Raw genomic sequence first — 23,130 nt, 5'->3', positions numbered from 1 at the left:
AAAGGTGGCGGATTGGCCTGTCATAATAGTGTGGGTGGTACATTGTCTTCCGCCTGTCTGTTGGCGGTGACCACCATGCTGTTTGTTTGTACCGCCGTGGCAGTCAGAGTGTAAAAGTGGCTGTCTATGTTGGCGGTTTCCGCTGTGGTCATACTTCCATTTTTTTTACCGCTGGCATGTTGACGGTTTTACCGCCGCTTTACCACCGACCACCAGGGTTGTAATGAGGGCCTAAATGTCAAGAGTCAAAAGAGTACGCTTCTGTGGCCACAAGCCAATGGAGGGGAAACACCCGGAAAAACAAGTCCTAAACCACAAAGTCATGGAAGACGAAAGTGAAACAACGCTTTCGTTTTCCACGACTTCCTTGTTTTAGGGCCTTAACCATGCATGTGTGAACCTCGTACATGCGTGGTTAAGGCAGAGAAGAAGGGAGTTGACGTGGTCAAGGAGGAGGTAAGTTGGGCTGGGACTGGGGGTGTTTTTATGGGGGTGTGGTGGGGGCTCGGGTGATTAGGGTTTAGGGGTGGGGAGGGGGGTCAGGGTTTAAGTTTTAGGGGTGGGTTGGGGTGCTTTAGGTTTTAGGGGAGGGGTGGGGACTTGGGGTATTTTTAGTTTTTGGGGCGGGTGGGGGGCTCAGGGTGATTAGGGTTTAGGGGCGGGGAGGGGGGTCATGGTTTAGGTTTTAGGGGTGGGTTGGGGGTTGGGGTGTTTTAGGTTTTAGGGGAGGGGGTTGGGGTTGTGGTAATTTTGGGGGTGGGGGTTGGGATGGTTGTGGGGGTGGGGGGTCACAGTAATTTTTAGGGGTAGGGGTGAGGGGGGACACATGCTGGAACCGTGCATGCTGATCACTAATGCCTTTACCAGGAATTCCTTTACAATGAAAAATCGTTGTTAAGGCTTTCGTGGTAAAGGCATTAGTGATAAAAACGAGGTTGTTGTTCCAACCTCGTTGTTGAGGCATGGGTGGTTGAAGCACTCGTTGTTTCAACATATAACCCAATGGAGTTGAATGATTCATGGGTACCCTCAAAAAGGTAATTCTACAAGCATTGATGGAGGGAATCAAGTTAAACCAGTCCTTGTGTGAAGCACTCCGTGTGTATCGTTAAACTCCTCACTCCACAACTGGCGACAATCCTGCCACCTTGCTATTTGGAAGAGCCATTGGAAACAAACTGCCGAGATGAACAGTGGGCCAACCTTTGAATGATGATATGGTTTGTGCCGCAGGCACTTTACAAAAGTGAAAACATATGCCGACTAGTGTCAAAAAGCTCAGGAAACAGTCTTCAATGAAGGAAACTGGGTCCTGGTCAAACAAAAACGAAAACTGAAAACAGAGACTCCATTTGCTGTCAATCTTTTGAGGGTGGTGACGTACAAAGGATATATGGTGAAGGTGCATCATCCTGGACAGTCCATCACACTGGACTCTTCACATTAAAGCACATACCTTGACGTTGATCTGCTCCTGTGATTATGAATGAGGAAATCTAGCCTAACAGCCCAGATCAAGCATCAGAACTGATGCCACCAGTGCACAACCAGAGTGCATCTCATCTATCTCATACCACTTGACCTGGCTGACTAGTGGGAGTCCCTCAATGACTTTTTAAAGAAATATAAGGCGGCTGTTGTTTTGCTTTTCATTTAACAAGGTGGAAGATTTAGTGTTGTGAGACTGTGCGGTAGGGCCCTTGCAGTTCTAGGCAGACTCAATAGAGGAATTATGTAACTTGCTGGGAGGTGTGGTGATTAATGGTTATGATGTGATCAGAGTGCAGTGTGTGATTGTGTGCTGAGGAATAAAGATGTCTGTTTCAGAACTCTGTGTGTGAAGTGGTCATTTACATGCTCCCTTGACTTGGAGGATGCTACAAGGCTGCCTAGAGGTGAGCTAATTACAGGCCATAGAAGGATATCAGTGGGTGACGGGGTACTCATTAGAGAAGACTAGTAGCTATGTAAATGTAAATGAAAAAAGGAGAAAAACAATGACATAAACAATACATGAAAACCAATAATATTGCCTAAGTAAAAGATACCCGCATAGACTATGAATATAATAAACCACTATCAACATGGAGGAAGTTGTATTTAGGCATAAAGGAAATATGAGCTGGTGTTGAAGAAAAGCATGTAGGCCATCATTAGGACCTAGGGGGTCATTCTGACCCTGGCGGCCGGTGACCGCCAGGGTCACCGACCACGGGAGCACCGCCAACAGGCTGGCGGTGCTCCCAAGGGCATTCTGACCGCGGCGGTCCAGCCGCAGTCAGAAAGGGTAAACCGGCGGTCTCCCGCCGGTTTACCGCTGCCCCATTGAATCCTCCATGGCGGCGGAGCGCGCTCCGCCGCCATGGGGATTCAGACACCCCCTACCGCCATCCTGTTCATGGCGGGAAACCCGCCATGAACAGGATGGCGGTAGGGGGTGCCGTGGGGCCCCTGGGGGCCCCTGCAGTGCCCATGCCAATGGCATGGGCACTGCAGGGGCCCCCGTAAGAGGGCCCCACAAAGTATTTCAGTGTCTGCTTTGCAGACACTGAAATACGCGACGGGTGCAACTGCACCCGTCGCACCCCTGCAACTACGCCGGCTCAATTCTGAGCCGGCGTCCTCGTTGCAGGGGCATTTCCGCTGGGCCGGCGGGCGCTCTTTTGGAGAGCGCCCGCCGGCCCAGCGGAAATGTTTGAATGGCCGCCGCGGTCTTTTGACCGCGGTGCGGACATTTGTCGGCGGTACCTTGGCGGACGGCCTCCGCCGTCCGCCAAGGTCTGAATGACCCCCCTAGTTTCCATTGAAATTTTTTTTTTACTTGGCTATATCTTTGGCGCCATTTGATAAATCTTTATGAAATTTGCCAAAAGAAGTGTGCCCAAGGGTCTTGTTGTACATGGGAAGTTTTGGGGTGATTCGTCAAGTGGGGGCTGAGAAAAAAATAAAGTTAAAAAATGTGTGTTTCCCATTTTAATTCCCATAGGAATTTTGAACACGACTACAACCCGAACTGCTGGTTGGACGTACACCAAATTTGGCAGAAAGGTAGTTTTTGGTCCAGAAAGCATGCTTTTTGATATTTGGTGAATTCATTCAGTAGTTTTTTTGAGATATTGAAGGGAAAAAAATATAACTATCTAGAGCCAATGATACTGGAGATCTCGTGCTGAGATCTGATTGGCTGTCAACACGTCAACCAAGTGTTGGCAGCCATTTTAGGACTTGGCTTCAGCCGAGTCTCAAAAATAAAAGAAAAAAAACTAAAGGGGTTGGGGTAGGATTACCCTAAATCCCTATTCTTGTTGCAGGGGTCCTCACCAGGTTAAAAAAAACATTTTTCTTTTAATTCACTGCAAAATTCACAAATTTTGCAGTTAATTTTAAAAAAAGGTGTTGTCTCCCATGCTTTTTTTTATTTTTGCCCCTGGGTGGGCAAGGTCCTGGGGGTATTGCACATTTAATTCCTAAGAAGGGGAGAGCATGGGACTCCCCTCCTAGGGCTCTTAAAAGCCCCGGGGACCACCACCTGCCTGGGGCTGTATACAAAAAACCTAGAGGGGGCACGCATACTACCCAGGCCCAAGGGACCACCACCCCCTTGGGGATAGACATGCCAAATTTCCGGGGGTCATGCAGATCCCCCAGGCCCTGGGGCCCACCACCAACCCGGGTCTAGGTATGCCAAATATGCGGGGTGCACGGAACCCCCTCTGGGATCCTGGGAACAACCACCTCCCCAGGGCTTTATAGGAATAAAAGATATGGGGGCCCGTGGACCCCTATGGTCTGGGACCACCATCTCCCCAGGACCAGGAAGTAATTTTAAATGAAGGAGAGAGCCTGCGTAGCCATTTCCAGGGCCATATGTGGGACTGGGAACCACCACCTCCCTGTGGCAAGCCTGTGCTAAACAAAGGAGCCATTCATGGCCCTGGGGACCACAAACCCCAAGGCCCCACCCTTGGTGACAGCTGTTTGCTTTTGCTTTGCAGAATCTGTGACAGCTCCCACCATGCAAAAGCAAACACTCCACTTCCAGTAAGCAGGAGTTGTAAACATGATCTCACATGCCGAAAGCAGTGTTTTCATCTATTTTCCTGCCTGCAGACATGTGGGCTGAGAAAGAGATGAAAGTATTGGTCTCACACGCAGGGAGCTGTATATTCAGCAACTCCCTGCATGGAGGAGCAATGCCAGCTCCCGCAGGAGGCAGGGAGCCAGCTGGCACCGCTAGGGCATTCAGACTTCCCTGCGGTCCCTGACAAATAAAATAAAAAAATTAATCCTGCCCAGTGTATTTATGGTAGATCAATTTGCAGGGCAGGATTCATTCTGGCACAAAGCTCATTTCACAGAAGTTAAACTTCAATGAGAAGCATTTACAGATAAAAACAAAGAAGGTGCCCAAATTGAAGCTCTACTTCTGTAAAGTACTATTTATCCTAACTTCAAGTGCATGGCCAAGGCAAAGCAAGTGTATTTTCTCTGCGTTTGCACTATGAAAAGTTTTCTGTAAAATTTTAAGGCGTGTTTGCATCCCTGCTTTTTTTTAGTGCAATATCTCATGTAGTGACTGTGACAAGTGCGTTCTTTCTTGTCATCTGCTGCTAAGACCAGAGATAATGTTATCCCTTTTAAAAACTACGAGTATGTAAAATAGCCTAGAAGCTCTGTACTTTTAGCCCTGCCCCACATACATTAGTGATATACAAAGTCTTCCCCCATTTTCCCAAAAAAGATGGACATCTTAATAAAAGGACCCCCAAGCTAGTTTCCCAGTGATTTTGGAGACATGTTTGTGGAGCACAGGAATTTTATCACATCTCCCCCAAACAAAGAAGCACTTCATAAGGCCCTTTAGCCAACTCCTGCCATGCACAGCCAATGGCTATGCATGGCTGTGGTTGCATTAACGTAAAGTAATTAGAATTACTTTATGTTTAAAAAACAATTGAAATTCACGAAAAAAACAAATGTTAGAGGGATGTTATGGCTAGGAAATAGAATTAAAAAAACATAGAAATTAACTTTGAAAAAAACAAAGGTTACAGGGATGTAGTAGTTAGGCTCATGTTTCAGACATACAAAACCATAGAAATTCATCTGTTATAGTGAGAGTTATTTCAAGTAACTAGTACTTGTGCCCTAAGACAACTATAGTGTGCACCCTCACCATACCCTACTAAATACCCCAGATAATATAGCACTCATGACATCTTTTCTTACATCACTGATAACATCACTGTCAGTAACAATATGGAGGAGTAAACTGTGCATGAGAGGGGTGTGAGTTATAGTTACTTGAAATAACAGCTGAATTTCTGTGGTTTTGTACTTTTGAGATGTGAGCCTAATTTAACTCTCCTGTAACTTTTGTTTTTTTAAGTGAATATTTCATATCACTTAGCCTGCAGCTATAAAAACATGTAATTCTGGTTCCATAGATAGGCCAGGCTCAGAAACCAAGGAAATAGAGTCCTCAGATAACAGCTTGAGGTAAAACTGACTCTATACAGTCAAAAAGAGGAAAAACTGAGCCTATTTACCATTACAACTGGAATTGAATGAACTGGCTGGTAGTCCTATGAAGCAAATTTAATCATACACTTTTGCTTCTCACATCACCCTGCAGAATACATATTGTTTCTTTCTCCTTAAAAGGTGTGGGGGAAGGCGGTGGGGACACAGGATAGAGGAAATCCGCTCTGCAATGTGTTTTGCTATTTAATCAAAGGACATCTTGTGCTAATTAAATGATTTCTCTGAACTGTTCTGAGTGTGAAAGAAGAAAAAAGCATCAAAAGCAGAAGAAAAACATTATGCAGGGAAATACACTAAACAAGCTTTTTCTTTTAATGTATATTCATTATCAAAGCCGATATACAAATAATACCCTTACCTCCAGTTGAGTGCCTGTCCTATGAAGTGCATACTTCCTTACCTTTCACTTCCCCTTTAATTTACCACTCTCCTGTAACCCATTCCCTGCTGTAAAACACCTCTCTAGTGATGTACCTCTCTTCTGCATTTTGTGCCTAAGGCAGTCTCCCTGGTATGCCTCGTGTATAGCTGTAAATGATTAAACCTCAGAGGCACTCAACTGGAGGTAAGGGTATTACAGAAAACTTGCTTCACTGGAGGGAGGTGCTTTTATTGAAATGTGTTTTACTGTGGAGAGATCTATGACAGGAGAGGGGTACCGTTTGACAGAAGATTTTTAAAAAAAGCTGCTTTACTAAATGGATGTGTTGACATAAGAGGGATGCTTTAGGTCAATAGGGATTATTTACAGTTAAGGTGCTTCGCTGGGCGTGTGCTGCTCAGTCCGTGTACATTACAAGGTGGGATGCATTGCAGGAGAGAAATGCTTACAGGGGAACACAGCTTTATAACAGAGAGGTCCTTTACCAAAGATAGGTGTCTTTCAGGAGAAGTCTATTTAACAAAAGGGCCTGTTTACAGAAAAAGGGATTCACAAGGTGTGTACTTTACAGTCATTGTACTTTAGGTGAATGGCATTCTTTACAAGAAAGAGGAGACAAGTGCTTTACCAAAGAGAGATGCTTTACAGGAGACAGCTACTTTACACAAGAGAGATTTTTTTTACAGGAAATGTTCTTCATAAGGTGTGTGATTTACAGTGGGTGTACTTTATGCGAGTGGGATTACAGCAGAGATGTGCTTATAGGAGATGAGTGTTTTATGAAACAGAGGTGCTTTAGCAATGAGCTGTGTTGTTTATTGGAAATGTGCCTCAAATGTCTGCTTTACAGTAGGTATACTTATTCGGGATGAGGCTGCATTACAGGAATGGGGTTGCACTAGAGGTGATGAGGCTATCCTTTAGATGAGAGACTTGCTTTAGAGAGGGAATCTTTACAGACGAGAGGTGCCTCAGGGGCGTGATGGGCTTTAGAGGAGAGGGCATCCACTACCTCAGTCCTTGGCAGGATGAAGCAGTCTGGGCACAAAGCCCCCTCCAGAACCAGTGGAGAAAGGCATCCACTACCTCAGTCCTTGGCAGGATGAAGCAGTCTGGGCAGAAAGCCCCCTCCAGAACCAGTGGAGAAAGGTATCCACTACCTCAGTCCTTGGCAGGATGAAGCACTCTGGGTGCAAAGCCCCCTCCAGAACCAGTGGAGAAAGGCATCCACTACCTCAGTCCTTGGCAGGATGAAGCACTCTGGGCAGAAAGCCCCCTCCAGAACCAGTGGAGAAAGGCATCCACTACCTCAGTCCTTGGCAGGATGAAGCACTCTGGGCACAAAGCCCCCTCCAGAACTAGTGGAGTATCACATCCACTACCTCAGTCCTTGACAGGATGAAGCACTCTGGGCAGAAAGCCCCCTCCAGAACCAGTGGAGACTGTTATCCACTTGAGAGACTGTGGCTTTGCACTCCTCAGGATAAAGCAGTGGGCAAACCACCCACTGGAGAGACTTGAGAGATTGTGGCTTTGCACTCCCCAGAATAAAGCTGTGGGCAAACCACCCACTGGAGAGACTTGTGAGACTGTGGCTTTGCACTTCCCAGGATAAAGCAGTGGGCAACCCACCCACTGGAGAGACTTGAGAGACTGTGGCTTTGCACTCCCCAGGATAAAGCAGTGGGCAACCCACCCACTGGAGAGACTTGAGAGACTGTGGCTTTGCACTCCCCAGGAGAAAGCAGTGGGCAAACCACCCACTGGAGAGACTTGAGAGACTGTGGCTTTGCACTCCCCAGGATAAAGCAGTGGGCAACTCACCCACTGGAGAGACTTGAGAGATTGTGGCTTTGCACTCCCCAGGATATATCAATGGGCATGGAGCCCCCTCGTGGAGCTGGCGTTGTGCACTCATCCGGCTGAGGTGCCCCCCTTCCCTTCCCCCTGAGGTGCCTGTTTTATTTCGATCTGATGCCCCTGCAGTGTTCTCTCCGATTCGATCGCGTCTCTTGTGTGGGCCGCGCCCATGCATTTGGGGCCCAGTGGTCCACAGACTATATAGGTGCAGTACCTGTACTTGAATTCTTGGTGTACATATTTGTTTATAGTGTACATTAAATTTTGACTAATGGATGTTTATTGAATACAATGGTTACAATAATTTCCTTTTGTCCTTGCATTCTTCCAGGGGGGGTTAGGGGGTCTAAATGTAATGTTTCAGCATGTATAAGTGTGTGTGTTGTTGTAGGTGAGGGTGGGGTGGGGGTGTTGTGTGTTGCGTGTGTGTGTCTCTCTCTTTTCCCTCCCCCCTCCCCTGTGTCGTAGGTGCTGTACTCACCGTGGTCGTCACCACCGTCGGTCGTGCTCCTGGTAGAGGAGCAGGAAGACAATCGCAGGGAGTATTTGGAGTTCAGGCTCCATGGCGTCCTGGTTCCTCGTGGGGTGTGTGGAGGTGAGTGTTTTCCCTTCCAAGTCCTGTTTCCGCCGTGTTTTTGTTCGCGTTGAATCCGTCCCGGAAAAGGTGGCGGATTGGCCTGTCATAATAGTGTGGGTGGTACATTGTCTTCCGCCTGTCTGTTGGCGGTGACCACCATGCTGTTTGTTTGTACCGCCGTGGCAGTCAGAGTGTAAAAGTGGCTGTCTATGTTGGCGGTTTCCGCTGTGGTCATACTTCCATTTTTTTTACCGCTGGCATGTTGACGGTTTTACCGCCGCTTTACCACCGACCACCAGGGTTGTAATGAGGGCCTAAATGTCAAGAGTCAAAAGAGTACGCTTCTGTGGCCACAAGCCAATGGAGGGGAAACACCCGGAAAAACAAGTCCTAAACCACAAAGTCATGGAAGACGAAAGTGAAACAACGCTTTCGTTTTCCACGACTTCCTTGTTTTAGGGCCTTAACCATGCATGTGTGAACCTCGTACATGCGTGGTTAAGGCAGAGAAGAAGGGAGTTGACGTGGTCAAGGAGGAGGTAAGTTGGGCTGGGACTGGGGGTGTTTTTATGGGGGTGTGGTGGGGGCTCGGGTGATTAGGGTTTAGGGGTGGGGAGGGGGGTCAGGGTTTAAGTTTTAGGGGTGGGTTGGGGTGCTTTATGTTTTAGGGGAGGGGTGGGGACTTGGGGTATTTTTAGTTTTTGGGGCGGGTGGGGGGCTCAGGGTGATTAGGGTTTAGGGGCGGGGAGGGGGGTCATGGTTTAGGTTTTAGGGGTGGGTTGGGGGTTGGGGTGTTTTAGGTTTTAGGGGAGGGGGTTGGGGTTGTGGTAATTTTGGGGGTGGGGGTTGGGATGGTTGTGGGGGTGGGGGGTCACAGTAATTTTTAGGGGTAGGGGTGAGGGGGGACACATGCTGGAACCGTGCATGCTGATCACTAATGCCTTTACCAGGAATTCCTTTACAATGAAAAATCGTTGTTAAGGCTTTCGTGATAAAGGCATTAGTGATAAAAACGAGGTTGTTGTTCCAACCTCGTTGTTGAGGCATGGGTGGTTGAAGCACTCGTTGTTTCAACATATAACCCAATGGAGTTGAATGATTCATGGGTACCCTCAAAAAGGTAATTCTACAAGCATTGATGGAGGGAATCAAGTTAAACCAGTCCTTGTGTGAAGCACTCCGTGTGTATCGTTAAACTCCTCACTCCACAACTGGCGACAATCCTGCCACCTTGCTATTTGGAAGAGCCATTGGAAACAAACTGCCGAGATGAACAGTGGGCCAACCTTTGAATGATGATATGGTTTGTGCCGCAGGCACTTTACAAAAGTGAAAACATATGCCGACTAGTGTCAAAAAGCTCAGGAAACAGTCTTCAATGAAGGAAACTGGGTCCTGGTCAAACAAAAACGAAAACTGAAAACAGAGACTCCATTTGCTGTCAATCTTTTGAGGGTGGTGACGTACAAAGGATACATGGTGAAGGTGCATCATCCTGGACAGTCCATCACACTGGACTCTTCACATTAAAGCACATACCTTGACGTTGATCTGCTCCTGTGATTATGAATGAGGAAATCTAGCCTAACAGCCCAGATCAAGCATCAGAACTGATGCCACCAGTGCACAACCAGAGTGCATCTCATCTATCTCATACCACTTGACCTGGCTGACTAGTGGGAGTCCCTCAATGACTTTTTGAAGAAATATAAGGCAGCTGTTGTTTTGCTTTTCATTTAACAAGGTGGAAGATTTAGTGTTGTGAGACTGTGCGGTAGGGCCCTTGCAGTTCTAGGCAGACTCAATAGAGGAATTATATAACTTGCTGGGAGGTGTGGTGATTAATGGTTATGATGTGATCAGAGTGCAGTGTGTGATTGTGTGCTGAGGAATAAAGATGTCTGTTTCAGAACTCTGTGTGTGAAGTGGTCATTTACATGCTCCCTTGACTTGGAGGATGCTACAAGGCTGCCTAGAGGTGAGCTACTTACAGGCCATAGAAGGATATCAGTGGGTGACGGGGTACTCATTAGAGAAGACTAGTAGCTATGTAAATGTAAATGAAAAAAGGAGAAAAACAATGACATAAACAATACATGAAAACCAATAATATTGCCTAAGTAAAAGATACCCGCATAGACTATGAATATAATAAACCACTATCAACATGGAGGAAGTTGTATTTAGGCATAAAGGAAATATGAGCTGGTGTTGAAGAAAAGCATGTAGGCCATCATTAGGACCTAGGGGGTCATTCTGACCCTGGCGGCCGGTGACCGCCAGGGTCACCGACCACGGGAGCACCGCCAACAGGCTGGCGGTGCTCCCAAGGGCATTCTGTCCGCGGCGGTCCAGCCGCGGTCAGAAAGGGTAAACCGGCGGTCTCCCGCCGGTTTACCGCTGCCCCATTGAATCCTCCATGGCGGCGGAGCGCGCTCCGCCGCCATGGGTTTTCAGACACCCCCTACCGCCATCCTGTTCATGGCGGGAAACCCGCCATGAACAGGATGGCGGTAGGGGGTGCCGTGGGGCCCCTGGGGGCCCCTGCAGTGCCCATGCCAATGGCATGCCCATGCCAATGGCATGGGCACTGCAGGGGCCCCCGTAAGAGGGCCCCACAAAGTATTTCAGTGTCTGCTTTGCAGACACTGAAATACGCGACGGGTGCAACTGCACCCGTCGCACCCCTGCAACTACGCCGGCTCAATTCTGAGCCGGCGTCCTCGTTGCAGGGGCATTTCCGCTGGGCCGGCGGGTGCTCTTTTGGAGAGCGCCCGCCGGCCCAGCGGAAATGTTTGAATGGCCGCCGCGGTCTTTTGACCGCGGTGCAGACATTTGTCGGCGGTACCTTGGCGGACGGCCTCCGCCGTCCGCCAAGGTCTGAATGACCCCCCTAGTTTCCATTGAAAAACATTTTTTTACTTGGCTATATCTTTGGCGCCATTTGATAAATCTTTATGAAATTTGCCAAAAGAAGTGTGCCCAAGGGTCTTGTTGTACATGGGAAGTTTTGGGGTGATTCGTCAAGTGGGGGCTGAGAAAAAAATAAAGTTAAAAAATGTGTGTTTCCCATTTTAATTCCCATAGGAATTTTGAACACGACTACAACCCGAACTGCTGGTTGGACGTACACCAAATTTGGCAGAAAGGTAGTTTTTGGTCCAGAAAGCATGCTTTTTGATATTTGGTGAATTCATTCAGTAGTTTTTTTGAGATATTGAAGGGAAAAAAATATAACTATCTAGAGCCAATGATACTGGAGATCTCGTGCTGAGATCTGATTGGCTGTCAACACGTCAACCAAGTGTTGGCAGCCATTTTAGGACTTGGCTTCAGCCGAGTCTCAAAAATAAAAGAAAAAAAACTAAAGGGGTTAGGGTAGGATTACCCTAAATCCCTATTCTTGTTGCAGGGGTCCTCACCAGGTTAAAAAAAACATTTTTCTTTTAATTCACTGCAAAATTCACAAATTTTGCAGTTAATTTTAAAAAAAGGTGTTGTCTCCCATGCTTTTTTTTATTTTTGCCCCTGGGTGGGCAAGGTCCTGGGGGTATTGCACATTTAATTCCTAAGAAGGGGAGAGCATGGGACTCCCCTCCTAGGGCTCTTAAAAGCCCCGGGGACCACCACCTGCCTGGGGCTGTATACAAAAAACCTAGAGGGGGCACGCATACCACCCAGGCCCAAGGGACCACCACCCCCTTGGGGATAGACATGCCAAATTTCCGGGGGTCATGCAGATCCCCCAGGCCCTGGGGCCCACCACCAACCCGGGTCTAGGTATGCCAAATATGCGGGGTGCACGGAACCCCCTCTGGGATCCTGGGAACAACCACCTCCCCAGGGCTTTATAGGAATAAAAGATATGGGGGCCCGTGGACCCCTATGGTCTGGGACCACCATCTCCCCAGGACCAGGAAGTCATTTTAAATGAAGGAGAGAGCCTGCGTAGCCATTTCCAGGGCCATATGTGGGACTGGGAACCACCACCTCCCTGTGGCAAGCCTGTGCTAAACAAAGGAGCCATTCATGGCCCTGGGGACCACAAACCCCAAGGCCCCACCCTTGGTGACAGCTGTTTGCTTTTGCTTTGCAGAATCTGTGACAGCTCCCACCATGCAAAAGCAAACACTCCACTTCCAGTAAGCAGGAGTTGTAAACATGATCTCACATGCCGAAAGCAGTGTTTTCATCTATTTTCCTGCCTGCAGACATGTGGGCTGAGAAAGAGATGAAAGTATTGGTCTCACACGCAGGGAGCTGTATATTCAGCAACTCCCTGCATGGAGGAGCAATGCCAGCTCCCGCAGGAGGCAGGGAGCCAGCTGGCACCGCTAGGGCATTCAGACTTCCCTGCGGTCCCTGACAAATAAAAAAAAAAAATTAATCCTGCCCAGTGTATTTATGGTAGATCAATTTGCAGGGCAGGATTCATTCTGGCACAAAGCTCATTTCACAGAAGTTAAACTTCAATGAGAAGCATTTACAGATAAAAACAAAGAAGGTGCCCAAATTGAAGCTCTACTTCTGTAAAGTACTATTTATCCTAACTTCAAGTGCATGGCCAAGGCAAAGCAAGTGTATTTTCTCTGCGTTTGCACTATGAAAAGTTTTCTGTAAAATTTGAAGGCGTGTTTGCATCCCTGCTTTTTTTTAGTGCAATATCTCATGTAGTGACTGTGACAAGTGCGTTCTTTCTTGTCATCTGCTGCTAAGACCAGAGATAATGTTATCCCTTTTAAAAACTACGAGTATGTAAAATAGCCTAGAAGCTCTGCACTTTTAGCCCTGCCCCACATACATTAGTGATATACAAAGTCTTCCCCCATTTTCCCAAAAAAGATGGACATCTTAATAAAAGGACCCACAAGCTAGTTTCCCAGTGATTTTGGAGACATGTTTGTGGAGCACAGGAATTTGATCACATCTCCCCCAAACAAAGAAGCACTTCATAAGGCCCTTTAGCCAACTCCTGCCATGCACAGCCAATGGCTATGCATGGCTGTGGTTGCATTAACGTAAAGTAATTAGAATTACTTTATGTTTAAAAAACAATTGAAATTCACGAAAAAAACAAATGTTAGAGGGATGTTATGGTTAGGAAATAGAATTAAAAAAACATAGAAATTAACTTTGAAAAAAACAAAGGTTACAGGGATGTTGTAGTTAGGCTCATGTTTCAGACATACAAAACCATAGAAATTCATCTGTTATAGTGAGAGTTATTTCAAGTAACTAGTACTTGTGCCCTAAGACAACTATAGTGTGCACCCTCACCATACCCTACTAAATACCCCAGATAATATAGCACTCATGACATCTTTTCTTACATCACTGATAACATCACTGTCAGTAACAATATGGAGGAGTAAACTGTGCATGAGAGGGGTGTGAGTTATAGTTACTTGAAATAACAGCTGAATTTCTGTGGTTTTGTACTTTTGAGATGTGAGCCTAATTTAACTCTCCTGTAACTTTTGTTTTTTTAAGTGAATATTTCATATCACTTAGCCTGCAGCTATAAAAACATGTAATTCTGGTTCCATAGATAGGCCAGGCTCAGAAACCAAGGAAATAGAGTCCTCAGATAACAGCTTGAGGTAAAACTGACTCTATACAGTCAAAAAGAGGAAAAACTGAGCCTATTTACCATTACAACTGGAATTGAATGAACTGGCTGGTAGTCCTATGAAGCAAATTTAATCATACACTTTTGCTTCTCACATCACCCTGCAGAATACATATTGTTTCTTTCTCCTTAAAAGGTGTGGGGGAAGGCGGTGGGGACACAGGATAGAGGAAATCCGCTCTGAAATGTGTTTTGCTATTTAATCAAAGGACATCTTGTGCTAATTAAATGATTTCTCTGAACTGTTCTGAGTGTGAAGGAAGAAAAAAGCATCAAAAGCAGAAGAAAAACATTATGCAGGGAAATACACTAAACAAGCTTTTTCTTTTAATGTATATTCATTATCAAAGCCGATATACAAATAATACCCTTACCTCCAGTTGAGTGCCTGTCCTATGAAGTGCATACTTCCTTACCTTTCACTTCCCCTTTAATTTACCACTCTCCTGTAACCCATTCCCTGCTGTAAAACACCTCTCTAGTGATGTACCTCTCTTCTGCATTTTGTGCCTAAGGCAGTCTCCCTGGTATGCCTCGTGTATAGCTGTAAATGATTAAACCTCAGAGGCACTCAACTGGAGGTAAGGGTATTACAGAAAACTTGCTTCACTGGAGGGAGGTGCTTTTATTGAAATGTGTTTTACTGTGGAGAGATCTATGACAGGAGAGGGGTACCGTTTGACAGAAGATTTTTAAAAAAAGCTGCTTTACTAAATGGATGTGTTGACATAAGAGGGATGCTTTAGGTCAATAGGGATTATTTACAGTTAAGGTGCTTCGCTGGGCGTGTGCTGCTCAGTCCGTGTACATTACAAGGTGGGATGCATTGCAGGAGAGAAATGCTTACAGGGGAACACAGCTTTATAACAGAGAGGTCCTTTACCAAAGATAGGTGTCTTTCAGGAGAAGTCTATTTAACAAAAGGGCCTGTTTACAGAAAAAGGGATTCACAAGGTGTGTACTTTACAGTCATTGTACTTTAGGTGAATGGCATTCTTTACAAGAAAGAGGAGACAAGTGCTTTACCAAAGAGAGATGCTTTACAGGAGACAGCTACTTTACACAAGAGAGATTTTTTTTACAGGAAATGTTCTTCATAAGGTGTGTGATTTACAGTGGGTGTACTTTATGCGAGTGGGATTACAGCAGAGATGTGCTTATAGGAGATGAGTGTTTTATGAAACAGAGGTGCTTTAGCAATGAGCTGTGTTGTTTATTGGAAATGTGATGTGCCTCAAATGTCTGCTTTACAGTAGGTATACTTATTCGGGATGAGGCTGCATTACAGGAATGGGGTTGCACTAGAGGTGATGAGGCTATCCTTTAGATGAGAGACTTGCTTTAGAGAGGGAATCTTCACAGACGAGAGGTGCCTCAGGGGCGTGATGGGCTTTAGAGGAGAGGGGTACTTTAGAGAAGAAGTGTGCTTTACAGGAGATACGTGGTTTAGATGACAGAGGTGTTCTACAGGAATCAGCTGCTTTGTAGCAGAAAGGTTCTTTAGAAGGCAGAGGTGCTTTGCCAAAAAGTGATGTTTTACCAAAGAGGGGTGCTTTACAGCGCAGATGTGCCATGAAGAGGTGATATGCACTTAATTAGGTAGTGGTATAAAAAGCAGTGTCAACAAAGGTAGATTATTTAGGTTAAAGGCTTGTTTTAAATGAGGCCAATGCTTTAAAGGGGAGAGTTGCACTGAAAAAGAGGACAGTGTTTTGAAGATGTGCTTTAAAGGGGAGGCATACTTTGCATGACCTCAAGAGTCTTCAGCTAAAAACAGTGATGTAAAGCATGAGTTTATATTTCACAGCACTGCAAATTAACTTTTAACCCCTAAAATTCAAACCTACATTTAGTGGACCGTAATCCTCTACTTATTGTTTGGTAGTAATGCTAACTTTATCCTGCTTCTGGAATGATCAGAAATACATCCTCCATTCACCCCTCATGATTTAGTCTTGGTTCTTCCATCATGATTCTCTCTTGTACATTTTGGACCCTTATATCCTTAAAATTGTAATATCCTAATGCTCTGATTTGAAAGCTGTGGACAGACTGTAGAAAGGACTTTGATGACTATGGTCCTTCTATTATCTGGCTTAATAACCAATGTTTACTTTTCATGTGGAAATGTGACTTTACTTGAAGACAGCATAAAGGAATACACTTTCACACCCACCTTACAGATCCTGTTGTAAGACAGAAAGCCAGCCTGCTTGTGGAGACTGCATAGGAGGACTGTCCTGGGTGCTGCCTATTTGCAGGCTCGGGCAATGTAATACCGAATAGTTTGTGGGAGCCACTTACAGAACCCTTGGTTCTCATTTGTTGGTTAGTCGCACATGGCAACCAAGACTGAATTTTTTACAATGCATTGCTACTTTTTCAGATACTTAGTTCCTCAGACACTCTAAAGGATATGCATGACTTTGTGGAGGGTATTAAAATGCTGTGCATACAACTGGCTCAGTAAACTGCACAAAATATTCTCCCCCTCATGGACACCTTGTTCCTTACCCATCAGTTATCATTTGATCTTTCTTTGTGGTCACCTCTGTTCTTCCACCATCAAATACCCATACAAAAGTGTTTCTGTGTTTGGGCTAAAGGATAATACTTTTTCTCGGAGCTGGAGTCAGACCATAGACAATGAGAATGTGCTTCTCCAGTCACTGAACAGATGTTGAGGCACGTCGTTGATCCCTCTACCATCCTGCTCTCCAGTATGCAATCCCTATCCTTTTCTGGAGGTCTCATCTACAGTTTGCAATGTTTGAAGTAGTTAATTTTGTTACTGAAATATTTCAAAATGTTATTCATCATACTGTCAACACACTCCTTGCTGGTATGCACTATCAATGGAGGCCATAGTTCACTGTGAGATCATGTCCTTGGTAAAAATGTCTGTATCTTTTGTAAAATGTATTGTAAAATGCATTCTGTTGCCACTAAAAGTACCTTTGGGTGGAGAACTTCGCTAAACCTCCACGCAATATGTGTGCTTGGTGTGACCTCATTCCCCACACCAGGTACCTCTTTATTTTGATTAGATAACCAAGCAATGTAAACCTGTACTCCAAAGGCACTTGATGCCACTTACAGAGTAACAGTGTCTGGTATTTCAGAATATTCATGACATTTAAACATAAAAGCCTTGTACAAGTCTCAGAGCTGCTGTCTGCACAAACACTGCTGTCAAGTGCATCCATGTCATATGACATCTTCAGACAGTCCTGGCTATTTGTCAACAACATTTTTCATTTTGTCTCTCATAGTTGTATTCTTGCCATCATGAGCATGCATTTAAAATAACAGCACACAAAATGATAAATATCCAGAACGGTGCCCCACAGGACATGGGGGCAAGCAGCCCTTGTGCACTTTGAGCCACAAACCTGTTTATTGAGGGAGGCTTGACATGTTGATTGCTTCCTGTGCTGTACCTCCTTTGTGAGGTAAGCTGTGCTGCTTCAGGTGCTCTACCTGTTTTGTAAGGTAGACTTTGCTGTTGTTTGCAATGAACCTGTATTGTGCAAGAGATGACCCATGCACCACCACTTCCATACACGCATTCACTCACTCATGCTCACACACACACACACACTGACATGCAGACATGCACTCACTGTAACATTCACACACACATTCACTCACATGCATTTAACCATGCATACGCCACAACACTCACAGACGCATACGCACACGCACACACACATTCATACACACACGCAGACACAACACACTCACACAAAACACCCCCTACCCTGAATGGACGCCCGACTTACCTTCTTTGAGAAGGTCATCCGGCAGGGAGCAGGAAGGGCTGCCAGCAGCGCCCTGTCAGCAGGACACCGCCATGCCATATGAATGGCCATAATACGGCTGGCAGTGTCCTTCTGGCAGGGTGGTGCAGGTGCTAGCGCCGCCCAGGCACCTTGCCCGCCAGCATGGCTACTTCTAATTTTCCACCCTAATTTATCAAGGGAGGCTTGACATGTTGATTGCTTCCTGTGCTGTACCTCCTTTGTGAGGTAAGCTGTGCTGCTTCCACTGCTGGACCTGTTTTGCAAGGTAGACTTTGCTACTGTTTGCAATGAACCTGTATTGTGCAAGAGAGGTCCACATTGTTCCTCAAAGTGTTGTACTTGTTCTATGACATATGGCTGCTCTAATGTAACTGCTTTTGCAATGGAGGTTTGCTCTCCTACTTCTTCTGATGTGCCGGCTTTGTGAAGTTGATATGCTGTCCATATTGTACTTGTGAGATCTGACAGAATCATTTACTTTAATTTCTCATGGTGTGCCTGTGGTTTAGCGAGAGAGAGTCTTGCGCTGATACTTACTTTTACAGTTTCTGCATCAGCTGACTCTTTCTTGTGTTAGGAAATCTGACACTCGTGCTGTGCCTTTTCTGTTTGTATAGGAAACATGTACAAATGCAGTTGGACTGTACCTTCTTGCTTCTGGAAAGCTTGCAGTGCTGGTTTGTCTGTGTGATAGAAACCTGCATGGTTGCTCCTGAAACTGCTGTAATTGGTGAACTTTTGCACTGTCCCAGCCTTGTTGTACCTGCTGTATCTCTACTGTGTTTAAATGAAAAGCTTGCACTACAGATGCATATATATGAGGCAATCCTGAATACCTAACCTTATTGTTCCGTTTTCATGTGTATATGAAACTTAGAATGTTGCTAGGTGTGGAGAACCTTCTGTGTGCAAGAGTGAAGCTTGCACTCCTGATGCATGCACCATACTTATTTTCTAAAAAAGTCTTACTGCTCTGTTGTTTTCTCTGCTTTTATATTTTGTTGCAAGTGGAAATGTGCCTTTTATGGGCCCTCTTCAACAGTTACATCTGCACTCAGGTAGAGGGTCACAAGCAACCTGGGAAAGGGATAGAAATGGCAGGGCTGAGAGATTGGGGAATGCATATCAGCAAATAATTCTCCCAGATAGGAGTTCATGACAAATTAGAGACAGTAGGAATGGTGAAGTAAAGTAAGAAAGAGAGGGACAAAACAAAGGACAGTACAAGATAGGGAAAGAATGAAAGGGAGTGAGCAAGAATAAGGGAAATGAACAACAGCAAAGGGAAGAAAAACAAGAGTAGAGTAAATGAATGATAGAGAGGGGAAGAACTAGTAGGATAAAGAAAAGGCACGAGATGGAACAAAAAAGGTGATGTAAAGCAATTCAGTAGGCAATCAGGAGGAAAAAACTAATAAGAGAGAGAAAGGGATACAACAGAAAGCTGTAGAAACAGACCTCTCAATGTCTTAGTGGTAGGGAAGGTTAAAATAGCTATGTAATATAATAGCTTGATGAATGCCTCAATACTAGGAAATTGATGCATGATGCAAGTCAAAGTGTTATGTTGTGTCTGAGCATTTGAGGCATTGTCTGGTATTTGGAGACAGTATTTGGGCATGCTTGCACATCTGAGGATGTAACTGGGAATATGATAGTTAATCCTGGACGCTTGAGATTTCACTTATGCATGTCAGGTTTTAATCAGAGATTAAGGTTTCCACATAATCATTGTCTAGAATTTTACATTTGGGTTTGACTAGGTTTTTGATTTATCCCTAGCTTATCTTTGCTGCTCCCTGTGTAATGTTCAGGTGGCAACCTTAACTACTCCTTTTTCTGTTTTTATTTCATTTTGTGTTATTAAATATTTAATTGCTCTTGCATTTATCGTAGTTTTTGTCAGTAATGTCACTAATTGTGATGTATTCATGGACAAATGACATCAGGGTTGAAGGATGTGTGATTTTATATCCTTTGATGTTATCGGGGCAAACGGCATGTGATGTCACTTCTACTACCCCTGGCATTTTGATTAACTGACGTTCATGATAGAGGGGATTGTTAATGCGAATGCGCACAATAGGTGGATATAAAGAGAGGAACAAAACAGATTAGAAAAGTTATTCAAAGCCCTCGTGGCAAACTATATGACATATCCATCTAACGTTATACCAAAACAACAGGTTGAGGAAACTGCTTTATGCAAATACAGCTGAAAAAGCACAAGTGAAATGACAATTGTGTCGTTATGAGAGAGTAGAAAAAGCTGGACGATTGTTGGTTTATCATATAATGCAAATGGAGTCCCAAATGGCTATCCCTGAGGTTCAAAATAACACTGGACGCCTCATAACCCACCTGTAGTTATTACAGAGACCGTTTCCCAGGAGAGACCTGTAAAACTGTATCATCACTTTTAGCACCAGAAACTGAGACTATGGGCATATTAGGCCACGTGACTAACAATGCAATAATCTTCATTCTAGAGGAAGGCAAAGATCACATGGACTGAAGGTATCACCCAACATCACAGATTAACAAGGGTATCAAAATCTTAGCCAAGATCTTATAAGAAGCAAGCAGGGTATAAATCTGGCCTTACTACATGACACACAGGCAGAGTTTGTCCCAGGATGCTCCTTCACGACTCATTTGCTAATACTGCCCTCCCCCCACCCCTGGGGGTATCAGTTCTGGATACTAGACAGAATGGGCCTGGGAAGTAATTTCATTTCAAAGGTCAAATGGCTACATAGACAGTCCATGGTCCAAGTCAGTTGTGGTCTGTTTTTGCTGAGAGCATTTAATATCAGAAGGTGTGGGTAGGCAAGGTTACCCACTCTCACTACTACTTTTTGCACAAACATTAGATCCCCTTTCAATAGCCATGAGTACATCTACCAATATTATAGGCACGCCCACTGAACAATTAGGGTTCTTTTTATATGCAGATGATATTTTACTCCTGTTCTCTGATCTGAATACATCAATACCAAAACTGATGATGCTGACACAATCCTTTTTCACATTTTTCAGGATACACTATTAACCCAGATAAGTGCAAAGCCCTGCCCATGACCTTATTGGCTGACAAAGCCAGTCTATGTGGATGTCCCATGCATTGGATAGCAAAAGTCTTGAAATATCTAGGAAATCTGGTGACAGAGCGTTGGAAAACCTAGCTGATGACAACATGAAACAATTAATAACATGTATCCACAGTGCTCCTGCATAGTGATAGCAACTAAGGCCCTCATTATGAACACGGCGGGAAAGACTGCACCGCCAGCGGGGGCAGTAACTACCGCCAACAGTCAGGTGGTCTGGGCCGCCAAATAATGAAGCACATGAAAAACAGGCAGACTGAAAAACACCCACCACCAGCAGAGGAGTGTCGACAACGATGGAAGAGGCCACCCACAGTCCGATGGAAAGGCCCTACTCCATCGCACACGCCGCAGCAGACATAGAGAGAGAGTTGCCAATCATGCCAGTGCTGCTCCTTGCCATATATCTCCATGACTGTGACCACCGACGAAGACGACGGCGGTAAGTACAGCAACCTACTAAACAAGGGAAGAAAAGGCACAGTTACATACCCACCCCCTCCACCCACTCCGCAACGCACCCATACCCCTCACAACATCACAAGCCTCACACACCTGAGCAAGAGGTACTTACTCGACACAAGCCCAAGACAACCTGCCCAAAGTACCCACATGTGCACAACACCCCCCACAATGAAACGAGGAACCACGGATCCAGAGTGTGCCAACACCAACACTGGGCACATAAACTTTATTAAAGCACCAGGAGCAATAGATTGTCCAAATGAGGCCATTGGCCAGTCCATATGAAGCAGGCGGATGGGCCCAAATGGCCCGAGCTTGACTCCCACATGTGCACATGGTACTCCACCATAAAGGGGCATCAATGGGGCAGCCAGGCACCTCAGGGAACAGGGGCGGGGGGTTGCGGGGGTGGGGACTTACGTCTGGGAGTGGGGTCTTGGGCTTACGTTTGGGAGGTGGAGGGGGTTTGGGTTTAGCCTTGGAAGGTGGGGGAGCGGGCTTGGACCGGAGGGTGGCAGATGGTCCTGGGCCAGCACAGGGCCTCTTGCTCACAGGAGAAGGTGCACAGGAATAGGAAGAGTGGACTGAGGCGGACTTGGACGTGGGAGGGGTTTACAGGGCAAGGAGGTGTGCACATTTAGGGACGAGACGGGGTGGGCCAGTGGGTTAAAAAAGGTCTACTTGGGATAGAAAAAGTTTCTTAGGGGCAGTCAGGGTGGACCTGGAGGAAGGTGTGGGAGTGGAGGTAAAGGGAGTGGTCGTAACAGGTGTAGGTGTGCATGACGTGAATGAAGGTGACTGTACAGTATGCTGAGGTGTGGTGGATGTGTCTTGGGTAGGTGTCTAAGAACGTCTGAGTGTAATCAGAGGAGGGAGTTGGACATAGTGGGACAAGACAGGCTGCCAGTGTAAATGGATGTTGTCTGGGTGTCTGCAAGTTTGGTGAGTGTGCTGCAAGTTGTACTGAGAGTCGTTGTGGTGAATGCAGGTGTGGTGTCTGGGGTGCATGACTGGATGTCTGATGTTGTGGTGACTGCAGGAATGGGGTCAGAAACAGTGAATGAAGGTACAGTGCCTGTGAGTGTGCATGTAGAGGCGACAGACAGGGAGGCAGGAGAGGTGGACACACTGGGGTAAGTGGATGTTGTTGTGTGTGCCTTTGTATGTTGGCTGTGTATTTGCCTGTAATAGGAAGTGTGGTGCATGTGTTTCTCTGTGTGCTTCCTGTGTGTTGAGGTGTGAGCATGGCTATCTGAACGTGTGCTTGGGATGGGTGAAGGGAGTCGGGTGCTGGAAGGGGTAGTGGTGGTTGGAGGGGGGATGGAAAGACCAGGGACACTGGCTGCCATCAAAGAGGAGGCCAGAGCCTGAAAAGATCTCTTTAGGCCAGACATGGCACTGTGAATGCCTTCCAGGTATGCATTGCACTGCTGCATCTGGGATGCTAGCCCCTGGATGGCATTCACTATGGTTGTCTGCCCTACAGAGATGATCCTCAGGCGGTCAATAGCCTCCTCCGTGAGGGCAGCAGGGCTGACTGGGGCAGGGGATGAGATGCCTGGGGCAAAGGACACACCCACCCTTCTGGGTGAGCGGGTACGGGCAACAGGGTGGGGCGCAACTGGGAGGGCGGTGATGGTATGGGGGTGGCGGAAGATGTCAAAGAATGGATGGGCCCACTAGGGTCTGCCACCACCAGGGAGCTCCCATCGGAGGAGGTATCAGAGTCACTACCTCCAGTGGTAGTTGCCTCCCCCGTG

This window comes from Pleurodeles waltl, chromosome 1_2 (genome assembly GCF_031143425.1).
Source record: "Pleurodeles waltl isolate 20211129_DDA chromosome 1_2, aPleWal1.hap1.20221129, whole genome shotgun sequence".
In the NCBI taxonomy this organism is placed as follows: Eukaryota; Metazoa; Chordata; class Amphibia; order Caudata; family Salamandridae; genus Pleurodeles; species Pleurodeles waltl.
The sequence above is the reverse complement of the archived record's forward strand: the minus strand, read 5'-3'. Positions refer to the sequence as shown.